Source organism: Gorilla gorilla, chromosome 7 (assembly GCF_029281585.2).
Source record: "Gorilla gorilla gorilla isolate KB3781 chromosome 7, NHGRI_mGorGor1-v2.1_pri, whole genome shotgun sequence".
NCBI lineage: Eukaryota > Metazoa > Chordata > Mammalia > Primates > Hominidae > Gorilla > Gorilla gorilla.
In genome coordinates, this window is record NC_073231.2 from 57,181,792 (window position 1) to 57,202,713 (window position 20,922).

Consider the following 20,922-nt stretch of genomic DNA (forward strand, 5'->3'; position numbering starts at 1 on the left):
CTGGGTGTGGAGGCGGATGCCTGTAATCCCAGCTACTGGGGAGGCTGAAGCAGGAAAATCGCTTGAACCCAGGAGGCGAGGTTGCCATGAGCCAAGATCGCACCATTGCACTCCAGGCTGGGCAACAAGAGCAAAACTCCATCTCAACAACAACAACAACAACAAAAAAAAGATGAGTGTTAGACAAATTCAGTCGAATGCGGGCTTATAACATAATTGGGAGAAAAATTATAATTCCTATCTTAAAAAGCAAAAACTACTTGAACAAAAGTTAAACTGAGTTAAACAATGTTTATTAGAAATCAAGTATTTATCTGTAACACTTCTGATGAAAAAAATGACTAGCATTGTACATGCCTATCAACTGAACACATCAAGTAGTTTGTACAACCTTGTTTTAATGTGTAACTTAGTGGTTCTAAAACAAGTATCAGAGTCACCTACCTGGATGGCACGTCTGGGCCCCAGAGGTCTGACGTGGAACCTAAGAATCTGAATTTCTAAGAAGTTCACAGGTGGTTCTGGACTACTGGTCCAGACACTGCACTTTGAAAACCACTGGTGTTTAACACATTAGAAGACTCTCACTTTGCTTTTGCTACTCTCATTTTATTTTTGCATGAGTAAAACATGTTCTGTAACAAATATAAATCATATTTTGCAAGTGGTCAATTTAGTTTTCCATCCTCTGTGACACCACCTAAAAACTGCATTTTAAATTTCAAAGAGAACCTCAGTTCTGTTTGTTACTAAAAGTCCTTTCTTTTTTATTTTAATACATTCCTGGAACTTGAAGAGCATTATTTCATACATAAAGCTAACAAAAGAAATGTCCTACTGCATAACTATAAATGAAACTATTTCATAGACTAACGAGTATCGGTGAGATACATTGAAATGGAAGACTAAATAACAAAAACAGAGCTAGCTAGATTAAGTACATTTCAAGAGAGTAAACAAAAACAAAAATCCCACAATATCAGCAAAGGAAGAAAAGATAAAACAAGGATTTGTACCATGAAGCTGTAGTTTAATTTTACAAAGGTCCTGCAACTTTTCACAAACCAGCTGAAACATAAAGAAAGTTTAATTCACTGCTAAAGGAAATAAATAGCTTTGGATGAGAAATTTGGAAGCACACTCTAATAAGCTAGATACAAAATACATAGAGAAATTAAGTAAAAAGATGTAAGGGCAATCTGCTCATTCTCCCCATAAAATAAGTGATCAAAACTTAGAGAAATTTCTCAACTCCACGAAGAGCCCTAGAAACTACAGGGAAAAAATGCAACTCTTCTTAAAGATAAGTTAGACAAAGAGTAGTTTAATGCCAGTGAGATGATCAGTTATAACAATGAGGACCACATGTTATGCTGTTTCAGTTTGAATTGTAATCAACTATGTACTTTAAATGAATCACTAAAATATATAGATTACATAGATAATACGTCTATATATATAATGCCTAACTTCCAACTCAATGGACAAGGGAAAATAAAGAAAATACCCCAAAAGGACAGAAAAAGAATGAGTTTGAAAAAATCTAGATTAGAAAGCACAAAATAAGAGGGTAGAAATAAACATTTGTATCATTTACACATTTAAACTAGGAGTCACAATAAATGTAGGCCCATCAATGAAACCACCAGATACCAGCAAAGCAAACTTTAAAATCCCATTATACATAATTTATAAGAAATAAACCTAAAACTTAAGGAAACAGAAGTTAAGACTAATAGAGACATACAATAACACAAAGCAAATGAAGACTCATACAACTATACTAATATCAGACAGTGGACTTAAAGTCAAAACCACTGTTGGAGACACAATGGTCACAACATGCTACATAACAGTTTTTGAAAAGCTGTAACAATACTAAACTAAAACTACAATTTTAAATATATTAGTAAGTTGTCAAGTACAAGGAGAAGCTGACAAATTTTTAAGAGAGCAGGAGAACTTAACACATTTACACATTAGCAAAAATACAGATTGAGTATACAGAATACAGAACACTGAGACAAATAATTACAAGGTACATATTTTACCAAGGTATACAATGAGCAACTATCAAGTGAATCTTAGTAAATGTCAAAGAATTAGTATACAGATCACATTTCCTGACATCAATTTTGGAAACAAAACAGATAACAAGGAAAAAAACCCATGTTTGGAATTTCTAAAACACGGTTCTAACAGTCTCCAAAACATCATAATGGAAATTAGAAAAGAGAAACAAAATTAAAAGCTGAAGTTTTAGAGGGAAAAAAAAACAATAGAAAAGTCTCTGAAATTACTGATTTTTAAAAAATGAAGTCTAGATATCATGAACACTTATTAGTATTATTAGTAAATGAAAATGTTAATCATGCTAATATGCCAATAAATCTGAATGTTAAAGACAAAAAATTTAAATCATAATTAAAGACAACTTTAATTAGTAACTTTAGTAGAGTTACTAAGAAGTGCCTGGATTCAGTATATATTTGAAAGCAAAGCCAACAAGACTTACTGCTGATGGATTAGATAAGGGGTTAGAAAGAAGTATCAAGGATGAACCCAGAACTTTTGGCCTAAGCAACTGAAAGGAGAGTGGTATCATACCCTCTCCCCTACTAAGATGAATGAAGTTTGGAGCAGGCAAAAGAACAGGAGTTACAGCCAGGCACAGTGGCTCACACCTGTAATCCCAGCACTTTGGGAGGCTGAGGCAGGCGGATCACCTGAGGTCGGGGGTTCAAGACCAGCCTGACAAACCCCATCTCTACTGAAAACACAAAATTAGCTGGCTATGGTGGCACATGTCTGTAATCCCAGCTACTCAGGAGGATGAGGCAGGAGAATCACTTGAACCCGGGAGGCAGAGGTTGCAGTGAGCCAAGATCGCGCCATTGCACTCCAGCCTGGACAACAAGAGTGAAACTCCGTCTCAAAAAACAAAACAAAACAGGAGTTACACTAAATTTAGGCTGCTTATGACACAACTAAATAAAGATGTCAAATAGGCAACTGGATACATGAGTTAGCAGACAGGAGAAAAGGGTCCAGATGGAATACAAATTTGAAAGTCCACAGTGCATGGTAAGAAGTCCATCAACAGAACTCAAATCCTCCAAAAGTTAATGATCCATTTTTTAAGAACCTCTGCTTTAAGACCAAAAAAACCCCACATTTATATTAGCAAGATGGACTGTGCCCGACAGTGTTACTATTAAAATATTTTAACACAATATCTATGGGCATACTATCAGCTACAGACCACTAGAAGTGTGAGACTAAGAAATGATGAGCGACCGGGTGCAGTGGCTCACGCCTGTAATACCAGCACTTTGAGAGGCCAAGGCAGGTGGATCACCTGAGTTCAGGAATTCAAGAACCACCTGGCCAACATGGGGAAACCCTGTCTTTATTAAAAATACAAAAATCAGCCAGGCATGGTGGCATACACCTGTAATCCCAGCCACTCAGGAGGATGAAGCAGGAGAATTGCTTGAACCCACAAGGTGAAGGCTGCAGTGAGCCAAGATTGCACCACTGCACTCCAGCCAGGGCAACAGAGCCAGACCCCATCTCAAAAAAAAAAGAAAGAAAGAAAAAGAAAGAAATGATGAGCTATCAGTGATATCATTAACTTTTGATGTTATTATAAAATGAGGTACTGTATAGTTAACATCATAATTACATGTACTGGTATGTTGTTGGAAAGTAACTTGAGGATAAAGGAAACCTGAATTACACAAAAATAGCCATGATCCCATACACCCAGAGAAGGACTAAGCCCCTAGTTATAGTTTAGCAAAAGACACTTTAGACAGATTCTGAAATTTGAGGGCTGAATCTCTTGAGGAAAAACTGAGTAGTACACGGCTTCTTCCCCACCGTGAACTAAGCAAATACAATGGACACCAGCAAGGATCCTAGAGCAAAGACTGGAATTTGTCATATGGAAATGAGCCCAGAAGGAAGTTTACTGCCAACTCCTGTCTTTTTCACAGAGGTTAACAAATGAGCTAAGACCCCTAGTCTTCAAACTAGGAAACAGCCTGAAAACCAAGACTTTCTTCAACGTCCTAAGAGGAGCCTACCGCATGCCCTTAACAAGACAAGACAGATAAATGACTTATTTTCCTTGTAATCTTCGGTAGATTTATCACCATTAGCAATATTTCAGTAACCAGATCTGAGCCTAAATGAGCCACAAAGGAAAAAGTCACTGTGTATCTAAAAGGCCATAGCATTCAAAAGGAAAAGAAGAATAAACACTGAGAACATAAATAACAATAAAACAGAACTGCCGAAGAAGGCAGTGAACATCTGAAAAAAGAAGCAATCAGACACTTGCTATGAAATGCAACAAACAAGCCAGGTGCGTGGTGGCTCATGCCTGTAAAAGCCCAACACTTTGGGAGGCCAAGGTGGGCGGATCACCTGAGGTGAGGAGTTCGAGACCATCCCGACCAACATGGAGAAACCCCGTCTCTACTAACTAATACAAAATTAGCTCGGCGTGGTGGCGCATGCCTGTAATCCCAGTTACTGGGAAGGCCAAGGCAGGAAAATCGCTTGAACCCAGGAGGTGGAGGGTGCGGTGACCCGAGATCACGCCATTGCACTCCAGCCTGGGCAACAAGAGCAAAACTCCGTCTCAAAAAAAAAAAAAAAAAGCAACAAACACACAAAAAAATTTGTAGCTAAGAATCTTGATTTTCAAATTGAAAAAATAGTAGATTAATTAAGGGAGAAATGGTCGCTGCCTCATTTGTGGAGTAGAATATTAAATCCAAGAAGAAATATCTCACATCACAGAGCAAGAATAAAGAAATGGAAAGCACAGAGAAAAAAAAATGAGAGGATAGATCCAAGACAAAAATGAATATTCCAGTAGAAGAAAAAAGAACAAACAGAAGGGTGACAAACAACAAAAAATGTCACAAAGTCTTTGATATTCCTCTTTGCGGTAGGTGGGGCTTGATTTCCTCAAGTGTGGGCTGCACAGTGCATGACTTGCCTCTAGGAACAGAGTACACAAAGGGAATAACAGAACATTTTATGGTGGAGAAACCTAGCAGACACCACTTTAAGCAATCGAAGTTAAGATCACTAGTAATAAGATATAAGATGAGACGAAGAGGATACATCACTTCTGTGGTATACTTCTCAAAAATCCATAACCCCCAGTCTAATCATGAGAAAGTATCAGCCAAACTGAAATTGAGGGATATCTTACAAAATACCTGACAAGTACTCTTTAAAAATGTAATGGGAAACAAAGCAAGACGGAAAAACTCTAACAGCTTAGAGAGTAAGGAGACATGACAACTAAATGCAACGTTAGTGTCCAGACTAGATCTTGAAAAAGACATTAGTGAGAAAACTGGGAAAATGTGGAAAACCTCTGTAATTTAGTTAACAATATTGTACCAATGTTCATTTCTTAGTTTAAATAAATGTACTATGATTATGTGTTAATATTAGGGAAAATGAATAAAGAATATACAGAAATTCCCTGTAATCTCTGAAACATTTCTGTAAATATAAAATTATTTCAAAATAAAGGTTTTTAAAAATCACTAAATTTAGTAAACTATAACTTGCATACAACTACCAAATAACAAATACCATATTGCAGAAATATATATGTGTGTGTATATATATTCTATAAGGTATTACTATTTTAATGGTTGTCCTGCTTATCCTTATTGTTTATGAGGATAAAAGTGTTACTGAAATTTCACCCAAAAGTTTAAAGCCAGGGAATATATCAGACTGCATTTTTTTTTTTTTTTTTTTGAGACAGAGTTTCACTCTTGTCACCCAGGCTGGAGTGCGGTGGCACAATCTCGGCTTACTGCAACCTCTGCCTCCCAGGTTCAAGCGATTCTCGTGCCTCAAGCCTCTCGAGTAGCTGGGATCACAGGCGTCTGCCACCATGCTCAGCTAATTTTTGTATTTTTAGTAGAGATGGGTTTTCACCATGATGGCCACGCTGGTCCCGAACTCCTGACCTCAGGTGATCTGCATGCCTTGGCCTCCCTTAGTGATAGGAATACAGGCACGAGCCACCATGCCCAGCAGACTGTATTTTAAAATTAAGAAAAGAATAAAAAACACAGTGTGCATGTTTCAAGAAAAGACGGTGTTCATAAACGAAGAATGAAATTAAAACATCTAATAGATTCAATTCTTTAGGAAAATTAATGACTTACCAGGAATGAAATCTGCATAGGTGGCTGATAGGTCTAAAAAAATTCATGCTAAAGAGTAGAACAAGGGCCAGGTGAGGTGGCTCATGCCTGTAATCCCAGCACTTTGGGAGGCTCAGGCGGGTGGCTCACCTGAGGTCAGAGGTCTGAGACCAGCCTGACAAACATGTCAAAACCCCATCTCTACTTAAAATACAAAAAATTAGCTGGGTGTGGTGGCGGGCACCTGTAATCCCAGCTACTTGGGAGGCTGGGACAGGAGAATCGCTTAAACCCAGGAGGCGGAGGTTGCAGTGAGCCAAGATCGTGCCATTGCACTCCAGTCTGGGCAACAAGAGCAAGACTCCATCTCAAAAAAAAAAAAAAAAGAGTAGAACAAGGGCAGTAACAGATGGATAAAACCCCAGCTGCTCAAAAGCCTGCACATATGTCCACCTTTAAAGTGCTAATAATACTTAGTTAAGCTTCTAGCATGCACTGTCCCAAGAACAGGACGGATCCTTTGGCATTAAAAAAGCAAAAGACAAAACTGTAAAGGAAACAAACCAATTCTGCACTGTAAAACTAATTTCAAAACTATACAGTTATCAGGGGAAAGGACAATCATTATGTTTTGGGGATGGAGAGGTTCTGTTTTGGAAATCCACTCTTCAGATTTCTTAAACTTACATTTACATTTTAATGAGGCTCTAGCATTGCAAAATTATCCAGAAAGGAAATAAACATTTGGCTTCCTAAGTAGACTGAGTTCTAAAAAGGGTCATTTATCTTTGGTGGCTTACGGTACCCTTTATTATTTATCTGTTGAATGAGGGAACACAGTTAAGAAAAGAACATGCAGGATCTAAATACATGGCGGCATAGGTTGATTAGAATACAAGATGTGTGCTGGGAGAAATCTCAGGAAAAAAGACCTGGTAACAGAGGCTCTTAAAGCCAAGCAAAGGAATGCATATGCAATTCTATTTGGGATGCCAAACTTTGGGCTCTTTTCGATAAAATAAAAATAATTATTATATTCTAGACTGTCTTTCACATGCAGAATTATTCACTAATAGCTTTTATAGCCTAGTTCTCTAACTGAAGATTTTCACTATGCTTTTTTAATTCCCTCAAGTTATTTCTAATTCAGCAGAAAGTATATCAAGCGCGTCAAATGCAGACAATACCAGAGTTGAATCACCTTTCAATAAATTCAGAACTTTCTGCCACCAACAGTGAAGTCAATTTCACTCAGAAATTGGAGTGCAATGTAAAGTTTGGTGAGGATTCTCTACAATGAAAATGATTAACATCTGGTAAATTATATTTATTAACTAGAGACCAACAGTAAGTACAATTTTATGCATATAATGTTAACTGTTAACGAAATGAAGAAATAGTAGTAAAATAAAGGTTTTACTGGCATTCACATAATTTCCTATGTAACTGAAAAGACAATGTAAATTTTTATTTATTTATTTTTTATTCTAAATATAGAGACAGGGTCTATGTTGGCCAGCGTGGTCTCGAACTCCTGGCTTCAAGCAATCCTCCCGCCTCACTTTCCCAAAATCCTGGGATCACAGGCATGAGCCACACCTAGCTGTAAATCTCTATATAAACACATGCAATGGCTTAGATATTTCTCTTACTTTTTGCAATCCTTGTTTGATTGAAGGCTTAGATATTTCTAAAGTGACACTTCAACATATCTAATTTGTATGTAACTTCCTTGCTTAAAAACTTTAAAAATGATTCCTCAATACTATCAGACTTTAGCTCCTTGAAGACAGAAATTTTCTTAATGAGCTCTATCCCTTAAGTGTCTAGCATGTTCAGAAATGCCCGCTGAATAACAATTTCTTCGACTTGTGATTCATCTTTCCAACTTTATCTCTTTTTCTGTACTGTCTCCCCTCCCTAAGTTTTAGCTATTTTCGATTACTTCAACATATCACAATACCCTAGGCTCTGAATGCCTGTCTTGACTTTATTATGAAATCCTACATATTATCATTCAAGGCCCATCTTAAAAATTCACCTTGACACCTTGAAACTCCCAATCAAAATTGTATTTGCTAGAAATAAAGATAACATGTTTTAAATTGAATAAGGCTTTAATCTAATTTTTCAGTTTACAAATAAAAATTTGAAAACCTGATAACCATAACAAACACTGCCAGACCACCATAAATTCAAATCAGGTACCATGATTTGATATAACCATATGGTCCACCCATAAAAAGGTTCAAAAGAGTTGTGGCAGGCAGTAACACAATGGTCTCTGCATTCAGGTATTCACACCCTTATAAATCCCCTCCCCTGAGTATGGCCTGGACCCAATGAGTGAATTGCTTCTAATCAACAGAATTCAGCAGATGTTCAATCCCCAGTATCTCAAATTAAAGAATAAGGAAAAAGAAAAAGAAAAAAAAGAAAAGAAAAATGAAAGAAATTAAAAAATTAAATTTAAAAATAAAAATAAAATTAAAAGAAATTTAAAAATTTAAAAAAAAATTCAGCCGAGGCGACAGAGTGTCACTTCTGTAATTAAGTTACAAAAGACTGTGACTTCTGTCCTGGTAGCTACTGCCTCCTCAGCTTACTCTATTGCCCTCTCAGCTTGCTCACTTTGATGAAGCAAGCCTCCTGTGGGAAAGTCCCATGTGGCAAGGAACACAGTATAGGCAGCCTCTGGCATACAGCCAACAGGAACTGAGGCTCTTAGTCCAACAATGCTTGAGAAACCGAATTCTGCCAACAAACATGAGTTTGGATGCAGATTTTTCACCAGCAGAGTATTCACAATGAGACCTCAAGCCCTGCCTTGACTGCAGCCTTGTGAGAGGCCCTAAAGCTGAGGACCCAGACAAGCTGTGCCCAGATTTCTGACATGCAAAAACTGTAAACTGTATGTTTTAAGCCAATGAGTTTTGGAGAAATCTATTAGACAGTCGTAAATAACTGAGACAGCAATTCACAACAGACCAAACACTATTCCTACTCATTTAATACAACAAAGGCCAAAGTACAGAGAATGGAGCTGTGATATCTTTCCCTAACTTCAACAGTATTCATGTATGAGTAGGGTAAAATACCCAGCAGATTTTTATAAATTAAAAAAAAAAATGTTTAAGCCATTCCAAGAAACAGGTAAAGTCAGTTAAGCACCTCAAATGACCCTTATGGAAGAATAACTCTTATCTTCGGTAACTACAGCTCTTCATTCATGAAAAAAAATTCTTTCCTTGGACACACATACCTTAAATTAAGAAACTGTCACATTTAAAATAAACTATTAAACAGGAATAATTCAATAATTTAAATTATTTCTGGAAACATAAGATATTTCATATCCACCTAAGGTTAATTATACTGCTACTCAAGTTATCATGTATTTGCTGAAGAAAAAGATAAATGAAACACAGCTGACCCTTCAACAACACTGGTGTGAACTGCAGGAGACCACTTACAACAAATTATTTCAACGAAAGAGATAAAAAAATGCAGTATTCAAGGGATGTGAAACATGCCTATATGGAGGGAGAAGCGACCGCAGAACTTGAATATGTGCAGATTTTGGTATTTGCGGGGGTCCTGGAATAATCCCCTATATATACCAAGAAATGACTATAAATGAAATTCTGTCCAATTTAACCACCTCACAATTATAGTATGGAAGAAGTATCTCCCAAAGATCTATGATTAACTTGATAAAGTTATCAGCATTGGAACATAACCACTATATATAATCTGAGAAAAGATAAAAACAAATCAATATGTTAACTGAAGCACCCCCTTTCCAATTCTAACTCATAAAAAATATTTACCAAGTTCAGAATAGAGTAATACTGCAGTAAAAAATCATCTTGACTATTCAAAATACCACTCAATGTTTTTATCAAGGAATTATTTAATCAAATATGTTATATTATTTAATTAAATATGTTACATAAAAGTTTATTGTATCAAATGTGTTACATCCTGGGCCCAACTTTACATTCTAGAAAAACATTCTTCAAATTTTACAAAAGCAGATTTTATATATTAAATTTGTTTCTGTTAGTTATAATCAACTTTTTCATCAACAGAGAACTATAACCACAGAAAAATTTACCAAAGGGTAATAGAATACACTTCAATCCACGTTATTAAAAACTGCCAGGGAAATGTTTGCTGTTGTCATAGGTATAACTATTTTTGAAGTAATTTCTTCTATGTTAACACAAAGTTGAGTACTCTGAGATAGACCTAACATCATCTCATCTTAAAGTTATTCCAAATATGAAAAAAACTGTATCAGGCACTAAAACTTAAATCTTCAGAAATGCCCAACTTGGCCACGCACGGTGGCTCAAGTCTGTAATCCCAGCACTTTGGAAGGCAGAGGTGGGCAGATGACCTGAGGTCAGGAGTTTGAGACCAGCCTGGCCAACATGGTGAAACCCCATCTCTACTAAAAATACAAAAATTAGCCAGGCGTGGTGGCGCATACCTGTAGTCCTGGCTACTCGGGAGGCTGAGGCATGAGAATCATTTGAATCCCGAAGGTGGAGACTGCAGTGAGCCCAGATTGCGCCACTGCACTCCAGCCTGGGCAACAGAGCAAGGCTCTGGAAAGAAAAGAAAGGGAAGGGAAGCGGGGGGGAAGTGGGGAGGGAAAAGGAAAGGAAAGGAAAGGAAAAAGGAAAGGAAAGGAAAGGAAAAGAAAAGAAAGAAGAGAAAACAAAGAAATGGCCAACTATGTAACAGCATAAAGAACTAAAATACACAGAAAATTCTAGAGATTTTATTATCATTATGCCTTGCTTATTTCTGCATAAACTGCAGGGCTCCATCTCTTTCTGGAGGAACAGGTAATGCCATGATTTGAAAGTTTATCTCAATGTTATAGGCAATTGAAAACTCTTAATTATTCCTATGTGGAATTAAAAAAGCAACTGAACCAAAAATAGTCTTGGATTATGTTTCCTGATTAATGAAGATTTACAAGAATGAAGGAATACAGGGGGATTTAAATGACTCACATTCACTACAACAATGGAAAAATTTCAAAAGAAAGAATCACCTCAATAGTCAAAAGTAGATTCTACTGCTATGCAGATTATTTGAATTTATACTGGACAAATATACTCAGGATTTTTATTAGTTCTTTTTCTTTTCCCTTCTATTATTCAGTTCCTCTGAGGGGTTGCCATTATAAATTTAAATAGCATACTAATACAAAAATTGCTTATCAATTCAGATGCTATCAATTCCCATTGTACATGAGTAATTTACCATATCACAGTGAATATGGTATATCCCACTTCTCTTCTCCTCTCCCATACTACAAGCCACGCTATTTTTAATTATTCCAGTGGCTGTGCTTATCATTTGAAACAATATGCTTAAGGTACCGTTCTTGACATATCTTTAAACAATTATGTTACTGTCAAAAAGATTAGAAAATAAGTGATTTAATCTTCCTTAAACTCTTCCCATTCCATCTCATAACATTTTGTTCTAAATATAATTAAATCTTTTATATCCTACTGTCCATTTCTACAAATGAAAAAAACCAATAGACAGCATTTTATATAACTTCAATGATCAAGTAACAGCAATTACACCTATAAAGAAGAAAAAATTCTATACATTCATACTTTGCAAATGGGAAGAGATTCTTCAAAGCATTTCCACTTTTAACAAATGTCTACTTAAAACCTACTGTGTGCTAAGCATTTTTCTAGGTGCTAGGGATTCAGCAGAGAGCAAAGCCTGCTCTTTCAGAGGTTATCTTCCAATATGACAAAGGCTATCTAGAAATTTTATTTCTTTTTAGCTTCCTTCAATTCTCCAAGGTCAGTGGTTCCCAACCAAGGGCCCACACTGTCAGGTGTGAAGGACCATAATGCCAATTAAGTAGGCAGGATGAGATGGCCAAAAGTTCTGATCCTCTATAAACAATGTCAACCTGTGTGACATAAAATGCACATAGGGTCCCTGCTGAGAGGTATTTGTTCTAGTATAACCAGGTGCTACGGGTTGTTGTTCTTTCTTGAATTCTTTTTCATTCTGCTGAAACACTTTAAGTATGGTTTCATGAACAGTACGTGGCTAAGCTCTTTTAAGTCTACATTTCTTTTACTCCCCCGACCCTCCAACCCACCTCACTGATATAATTAAACACTCATCTTTACAGGTATAATTCCATAAACCACTCCTCTCCACCCCTCTCAACCCAAAAATAAGATTTTAAATTTGAGTATCCAGGGTTATAGAATTCTGATGACAGTCTGATTCTCCTTTCTTTGTAGGTAATTTGTCTTTTACTCAGGAAGCTTTTAAGATTTTGTCTTTGTCCTTTTTTATTCTTTTCCTTTTTTCTTTTTTTTTTTTTTGAGACGGAGTCTTGCTCTGTCGCCCAGGATGGAGTGCAGTGGCGCAATCTTGGCTCACTGCAACTTCCGCCTCCTGGTTTCAAGTGATTCTCCTACCTCAGCCTCCCGAGGAGCTGGGATTACAAGTGCCTGTCAGCGCACCTCGCTAATTTTTGTATTTTTAGTAGAGACAGCGTTTCACCATGTTGGCCACGCTGGTCTCAAACTCCTGACCTCAAGTGATCCTCCCACCTCAGCCTCCCAAAGTGCTGTGATTACAGGCGTTGAGCCACCAAGCCCAGCCTTTAATTTTTTTTTTTTTTTTTTTTTAAGAGACAGACTTCTGTCGCCCAAGCTGGAGTTCAGTGGCACAATCATGGCTAACTGCAGCCTCAACTTCCCAGGATAAAGCAGTACTCCAAACTCAGCCTCCCAAGTAGCTGGGAATACTGGCACTTGCCACCACACTTGGCTAATTTTTAAATTTTTTGTAAAGGCCAGGTGTGGTGATTCATGCCTGTAATCCCAGAACTTTGAGAGGCTGAGGCAGGCAGAGCGCTTGAGTCTGTAAGTTCTAAACCAACCTGGGCAACATGGCAAAATCCTGTCTCTACTAAACAAGGAAAAATTAGATGGGCATGGTGGCGCATGCCTGTAGTCACAGGTACTTGGGAGACTGAGGTGGAAGAATCACCTGAGCCTGGGAAGTCGAGGCTGCAGTGAACTTATGATCACACCACTGCACTCCAGCCTGGGCAATGGGAGTGAGACCCTGACACACACACGCACGCACACACGCACACACACATGTAAATACAGGGTCTATGTTGCCCAGGGTCACACACACACACACACACACACGTAAATACAGGGTCTCACTATGTTGCCCAGGGTAGTCTTGAACTCCTGGGCTCATGTATTCCTCCCATTCCATCTGAAAATATTTATCTGTTTTTGTTAAATCATTCCTCCTTTTGATTATTGTTTCCTGTATTCTTTTAACATTCTTTCAGAGAAATACTGGAGCACCTCTCTTTCCATCACATCTTTCCCATTCTGTATTTTCATCTCTATTGCTGCACATTTGAAATTTTTCTCTAATCTGAAGCTTCAGATCACCAACTGGGTCTAAAACATGACATTTTATTAATCTGGTTACTCAGATTTTTAAATTCTGATAATTATGTTTCTAATTTCCAATAACACTTTCTGGTTTTCTGTTCTTTTTACACAGGAATCCTTCCTAACAATACAAATTACAATTTTGTTTTGTATTTTTAATTATCTTCCACTCCCGGAATTACTACTTCTTTTAATGGAGTATTGGTTATTCATTCATCAAGCTTGATTTTACTCAAATATATCAAAATTATGTTTTCAAATATAATACAAATACTAACTAGCATGGATTTCTCCGACAATTTGAAGCTTCACCAATACCCTTCACTCTAAAATAGAGGGCCTGACATTTCCAAGTTTTATATAAGCAGACAGGATATGACAGGTTGGCTCCTCCACAGGAAGAGCCTTGTTGGCTGGCAAGGCAAGCCAAGGAACTCCTGTTGCCAAAGTAATCAGTCAATAAAAAATATCTAGCAATGACAAGAGATGAAATTAGGTTTTTAAAGTCCTTGTTTGTTGTCATAATCAGGCTCAAGAATTTAAAGAAAAACATGAACATAGGAAGGAAATGAAAGAAAGATACGGTAACTATAGACCTCAATGTAAATTTTAGTTAAAATCTCCCCAAACTTGGGGAAAGCAGGTTAGTATAACCCTTCTAAACTTACTATTCAAAATTGTTGTAACCAAGTTAGATCCTTTACCTGATCCTAGACTGGATTCGCTACCAGAAGAAAGCAATAAGCAATTCCATGGATCATCTGACAGAATATTGTGGTTATGCAAGATAATACCCTTATTCTTTCCTATAGGAAAAAAACACTATAGTTTTTTTGGGGAAAGTTGAGATAACTTCTCAAGTGGTTCAAAAGAACCATAAAGCAGATGGTGAAGCATGTTAATAATAAGTGAATCTGGATAAAAGGTATGAATGTTTCACATATTCTTATTCCCCCCAAAATTTATTATTATTATTTTTTTTACTTTTATTGTTTTTTGAGACAGAGTTTCGCTCTTGTTGCCCAAGCTGGAGTGCAATAGCACGAACTCGCTTCACTGCAACCTCCGCCTACAGGGTTCAAGTGATTCTCTGGATTACAGGCATGCGCCACCACGCCCGGCTAATTTTTTGTATTTTTAGTAGAAAAGGGGTTTCAACATGTTAGCCAGGCTGATCTCGAACTCCTGACCTCAGGTGATCCTCCTGCATCGGCCTCCCGAAATGCTGGGATTACAGGCGTGAGCCACCATGCCCGGCCTCCCCCAAAAAGTTTATTTACGACCAAAAAGGTGAAGCAAAAGTATAGTTACCAATACTTTTGCATGTAACTACAGTTTATTCTGTTATACTGTCTCGGGCACCAATATATTTGGCCATTTTACTAATGATGGACATTTGAACTGCTGCCATTTTTTTGAAAAAAAAAAAACTATTGATTGCTCCTAACATTCTTATACATGAAAGTTTCTATTAGGTATGTATCCCAGAAAACAACCGCTGAATTATAAGGTAGATTATGTTCAACTTTACAGGAAAATACAAAACTGCTTCTTGAAGTGGATTTATCAATTTAGATTCTCATTTACAACTGTGTAAGAGGTCTTGTTGATCTACAATCTTTCCAATACCTGATACTGTCAAACTTAATTTTGCCAAATGAATGGATATAAAATATTCTCACTGTAGTCCTGACTCGTATTCCCTCATTTTTAGTAAGCCTTTATATTCTTATTAGCTACATGTTTTTCCTCTCATTAAATGCCTATTCACATCTTTGACTATTTTTCTATTGGTTATCTTTTCTTAAATTAATTCACAGAATTTCTATATATATTCTTTTAAAAATATATTCATTTATTTTAGAGATGGGCTCTCATTGTGCTACTCAGGCTGGTCTCAAACTCCTGGGATGAAGCAATCCTTCTGCCTCAGCCTCCTGGGTAGCTGTGAATACAGGCATGCACCACCACACTAGCTTATATACTCTTGATAAAAATCTTTAGTCAGTTAAGTTCAAATTTCTTTTAGTCTTTTAAGAAACATGGCTGCTGCTGCTTTTTTTTTTTGGATGGAGTCTAGCTCTGTCACCCAGGCTGGAGTGGAGTGGTGCCATCCTGGCTTACTGCAATCCACCTCCCCGGTTCAACCAATTCTCCTGTCTCAGCCTCCCAAGTAGCTGGGACTACAGGCATGCACCACCATGCCTGGCTAACTTTTGTATTTTTAGTAGAGACAGAGTTTCACCATGTTGGCCAGGCTGGTATCAAACACCTGACCTCAAGCAATCCGTGCACCTGGGCCTCCCTCCCAAAGTGTTGGGATTACAAATGTGAGCCACCATGCCCAGCCAGGCCTCTTAAACTTTCTTTAAAGCATCTTTTGATGGACAGATTTTAATCTAATCAAATGTAGCAGTCTTTTGCAATTAGTGCTGCCTCCCCCAAGGTTGAGTTTAAGAAACCCAACCTTTATCCAAGGTTTCCAAGATATTCACTTGGGGATATAGTACATCCACATACCAGAAGCTTTGAGAAATTCCAGCTAAATACATGACAGATAAGGCCATATTAAAACCAGACACTAATAATGACTTACAACTACTTTTATTTAAAAAAAAAAAAAAAAGGCATAAGTAGTAAAGAAAATCCTAGCAAAATACAACTAATTTGTTCTTTTCAATGAAGTGAAGGACCTAGAATAGACAGGCAGCACATCCTTCCTTCAGCACTAAAATGACCGAAGTATTTGAAAGCAGTTATGCTGGGAAGTCCAAATGCAAGCACAAGCATATCAAAGAGAAAATCAACAAATGAAAATACAAATTCTGCCTACACAAGGCTAAAAGTACCAGGAAGAAAACTGGACAACCCTATACGCTAACCAGCTAACAAGCAAGGAAAACTGGTTCCTAACACAGTGGTTTCAAACTTAAGGGACAGTCAAATACCTAGCACAACCCATTATACTGGCTTTCCCTTTTAAATCTCCACAGGCTGGTCAATCACTTAACTGGTAAAATCAATTTACAGCATGACTCTCCCATCTCCACATTTGCAAAGAGAAAGGTATATGCAACTAGCATCCAGCAATGAAAGAAATGGGGTGGGGAGGGTAAAAGTACCCATTCTGAGACAAATAACTGAACTCAAGGATTCTCTTACTCATTCAATGACTAAACACAAAAAGCCCAAAGATAGTCCTGAAGCCACCACAACCACAAAGGAGATTACAAAATTATGAGTCCAGATGAGTGGCTGTCAGGGCTTAGGCATGGGGGAAGCATGGAAAAACAAAAGGCTAGTATATAAGGGAGGGTTTGGGGGATGACGAAACTGTTCTGTATCCTAACTGATAGGGTAGTTACACAAATCTACATATGTTAAAATTCATAGAGCTGTACGCCCCCCCCAAAAGTGAATTTTATTGTATGATTTAAAAATATACATATTTTAAGTATACACAAATTCTTATAGGAGCCTTATTTACATTACCCCCAAAAGGAAAACATCCCAAATATCCTTCAAAGGATGAATGGAATAGACACAATGGTCATCCATCCATGTAACAGAAAACTACCTAGTAATAAAAAGGAACAAAGAATTGAGTTATACAACGACATAGATGAATTGCAAAGATACCATGCTGAGTGAAAGATAAACGTCTTAAAAGATCATATAGTACATAATTTCAATTATGACAATATGGAAAATGTCTTATAGGGACAAACAACCAATCAGTGGTTCAGTAATGAGAGGGAGAGAGAGGGCTTGACTATAAACTGGCTGGTCAAGGAAATTTACAATTTTATTATATTTAATTTTTTTAGAAGAAAAAAGATATAAAGTTTCTAAAAACAGTAAGTACAGAAAGCAGACATAAGTTTTAAACACAGTCCTTTGTGCTCAATAAAATCAAGATGAATTCTAGGATCAAGGGATTCCATTAAGAAAACACAGTTAAGAGGGGGAGCTGAATGTGATAATAGAAGCAAACAAATACTACCAGTGAAGAATGCAAAACCTCACAAATCACAGAAACAGCACAAATAAAATACATATGAAAAATACGTGAGCAGGAAAATTCAAATCCTCCAAATGAAGAGAAAAAGAATAAAGAACCAACAGAACTCAAGGGCAAAGATTCAACATATTTGTTGACATTAATAGAAAAGAGAAAAGTGGCCTGCAGACAAAGGATTACAGAAAACAATATTCATATTGTACACGTTTTCACATTTACATTCATAATGTAAAAATAAAGAAAAATCTTTTGTGCATACACCAAAAAAACAGCTATTTACAAACAAAAAATGTAGGCTGGCCTCAGAATTTTCCATAATATAAAACCACATAACTGTAAAGCAAGGCTTATACATAGTACTTTAAGTGAAAAGGCTGTTGACTAGAAAGAATTCTATACCCAGCTAAATGGTAGTTTACATATTCTGACCAAAGACATTTTATGGATCTAAAGGCTTGCTAATAAATAATAAGTTAAACAAGGTTCAAAACAGAGCTGTCAAAGGTGGGTTAGGCATTAAAAAGGGTGGCAGCAACGTGACAAAAGAAAAACTTCAGCTGAATTAAATTTAAAGGAGATTAACTGAGCAATGAATGTGATTCACAAATCACAGAGCCAGCCAGAGTAGGCTCTGACATTCAAGCACAGCCCTGTGGTGGAATTTTTATAGACAGAAAAAGGAAAAGTGATATACAGAAAACGGAAGTGAGATAAACAGCTGGATTGGTTACAGGTTGGTATTTGCCTTATTTGAACAGTTGGCTACATTTGATTCAGCCAAAATTTGGTCACTGGCACAAGAGTAGGCTGCGGTCTGTTTATACCTCCACTTGTTATAGTTCGCCATGTACAGAAAAACCTTTAGGCTGGACTTAAAATATGTAAGGAGGCGGCTTTAGGACAAACTTTATTTAACAAAACAATGAAACAATATAAGGTAATATTAAAGTTTAAATCACTGTTGTGTATATGGCTACAATATATATCATAATACAGCTACAATATATACCTGTCATTAAAAATTTCCTGAAACAACTACATAATAATAACATACCAAATACATTATAACAAAACTAGGATTAAATTTTCAAGTTTGGTAGAAAAAAAAAAAAAAGACACAGAAGGGTAATTATCTCCTCAGTGGTGGGCGAAAGAAAAATTGGTGTTTCCTTGCCATGTATCCTTTGTCCTAAGTAATCTCATCCCACTTCCATGCTATTAACTGTTTAAGAACAAAAGGTCCCCAAATCTGTGACTCGGACATCTAACTGCCTAATCAGAGATTTTGCTGCCTATATTTCTCAAAGGTATCTTAAAATCAGTACAATCTAAAAATGAAGTCTTAACTTGCATCCCACCTTTCATACCTCAAATCATTTCTCCTGATGCGCTACTTGTAATGGCAGTTACAATATGACCACTTTACTTAACTGCTAAACTGAAAGCTCAGTAGCTACTTTTGATCCCATTTCTCTCATTTCTCATATTTAAGTGGGAGAAAACACAATTATATTCAGCAACCCACCTAAAAGGTTCAGCAGAGCCTTAAAGTCATTTGTATTAATTACTCCAAAGCAAAGTTTCCAACAATCCAACACAGCAATCAATAACTAGCACCAGAATCACCTGGAATGTTTATACTTAAAAAGTACACTGCAAGTTCCTTTATCAAATATACCAAGGGATGGGTCTCAAGAATCTGCAATTTCAATAAACACCCCAATTAACACTTAATGTGACTTAAAGTTTGGAAACTACTGCTCTAGGGTCATTATTCCAACACCTTCCCTCCGAGGAATGTTGAAGCACTTCCCTCTGCTGCACACAACCACAAAGACAAGATATTCAGCTTCACACACAGAAACAATCACTGATTTTACATAGAGTTAAATTAAGTTACCTCTTTATCTTAATTTCTACATAGGAACAAGCATTCCATAAGAACATGCTTTCCATAGTAACAAGCATTATTTACTGGAGGAGCTTCTAACTTTACCCCTACTAAGTTTCAAAAGAAATTTAAATGTATCCCCTATAGAAAAGCCCATCCATTTTCTCTTTCCACCTAAAAATAGGACCCCAATTTTATGTTACAGTTTGGAAGAGAAAACTTTCCCTAGCTGAACTTACTCTTGTGGCCCTGTGATCAAAGTCTGGCCAATATTTGGGGGGCTAATCCCCATATGGGCCACTCAATAGGATATTTTTAAAAAATAAAAATAAAAATATTCTGGCCAATATAATACAAGGATAAACAGCATGTTTTATTTCAGGAATGTCTCCCTCAATCTTACCGAGGGTATATAACAGAATTAGGAATCAAATTCTGCAAAGCCTCTATTTTGTACCAGTGCTTTAAGTATAAAAATTATAAAAATACTTCAAGAGTTTTATGTTTTAAAAACATATTTTGCCAGGCACAGTGGCTCATGCCTGTAATCCCAGCACTTTGGGAGGCCGAGGCACACGGATCACGAGGTCAGCAGTTCGAGACCAGCCTGGCCAACATGGTGAAACTCGTCTCTATTAAAAATACAAAAATTTGCCAGGCATGGTGGCGTGTGCCTGTAATCCCAGCTACTCGGGAGGCTGAGGCAAGAGAATCACTTGAATCCGGGAGGTGGACGTTGCAGTGAGCCAAGACCACTCCATTGCACTCCAGCCTGGGCGACAGAGAGAGACTCCATCTCACAAAAGAAAAAAAAAAAAAAAAAATATATATATATATATATATATATATGTATATATATACATATGTAATTTCTTATAAACACAAAATTAGAGTAAAACATTTATTTAAAAGTTGTTTCAGCTGGGTGCAGTGACTCAGGACTGTAATCCCAACATTTTGGGAGGCAGAGGGGTAGGGGCAGATCCTTTGAGCTCAGGAGACCAGCCCGGGCAACATGGTGAAACCCTCTATCTACAAAAAATACAAAAATTAGCCAGGCGTGGTGGCGTGTGACCATAGTCCCAGCTACTCGGGAAGCTGAGGTAGGAGGATCACTTGAGCCCAGCAGATCAAGGCTGCAGTGAGCCATGTTCATGCCAGTACACTCCTGCCGGGACAAGAGAGACCCTGTCTGAAAAAAAATTAAATAATATATAAAATATAAATAAATAAAAACTTGTTTTAAGTGCCAGGTTCAGTGGTACAGGTCTGTAGTCCCAGCTACTTGGGAGTCTAAGGCAGGAGGATTGCTTGGGGCCAGGAACTTGAGGCTATACA

At 37.2% G+C, this 20,922-nt stretch overlaps 1 protein-coding gene across 4 annotated transcripts in view; it reads right to left on the bottom strand.

The window, feature by feature from the left end:
- Positions 1–20,922, bottom strand: part of YTHDF3 (YTH N6-methyladenosine RNA binding protein F3) — a 42,433-nt gene that overhangs the window by 3,747 nt on the left and 17,764 nt on the right. The gene's annotated exons all lie outside the window — the stretch shown is intronic.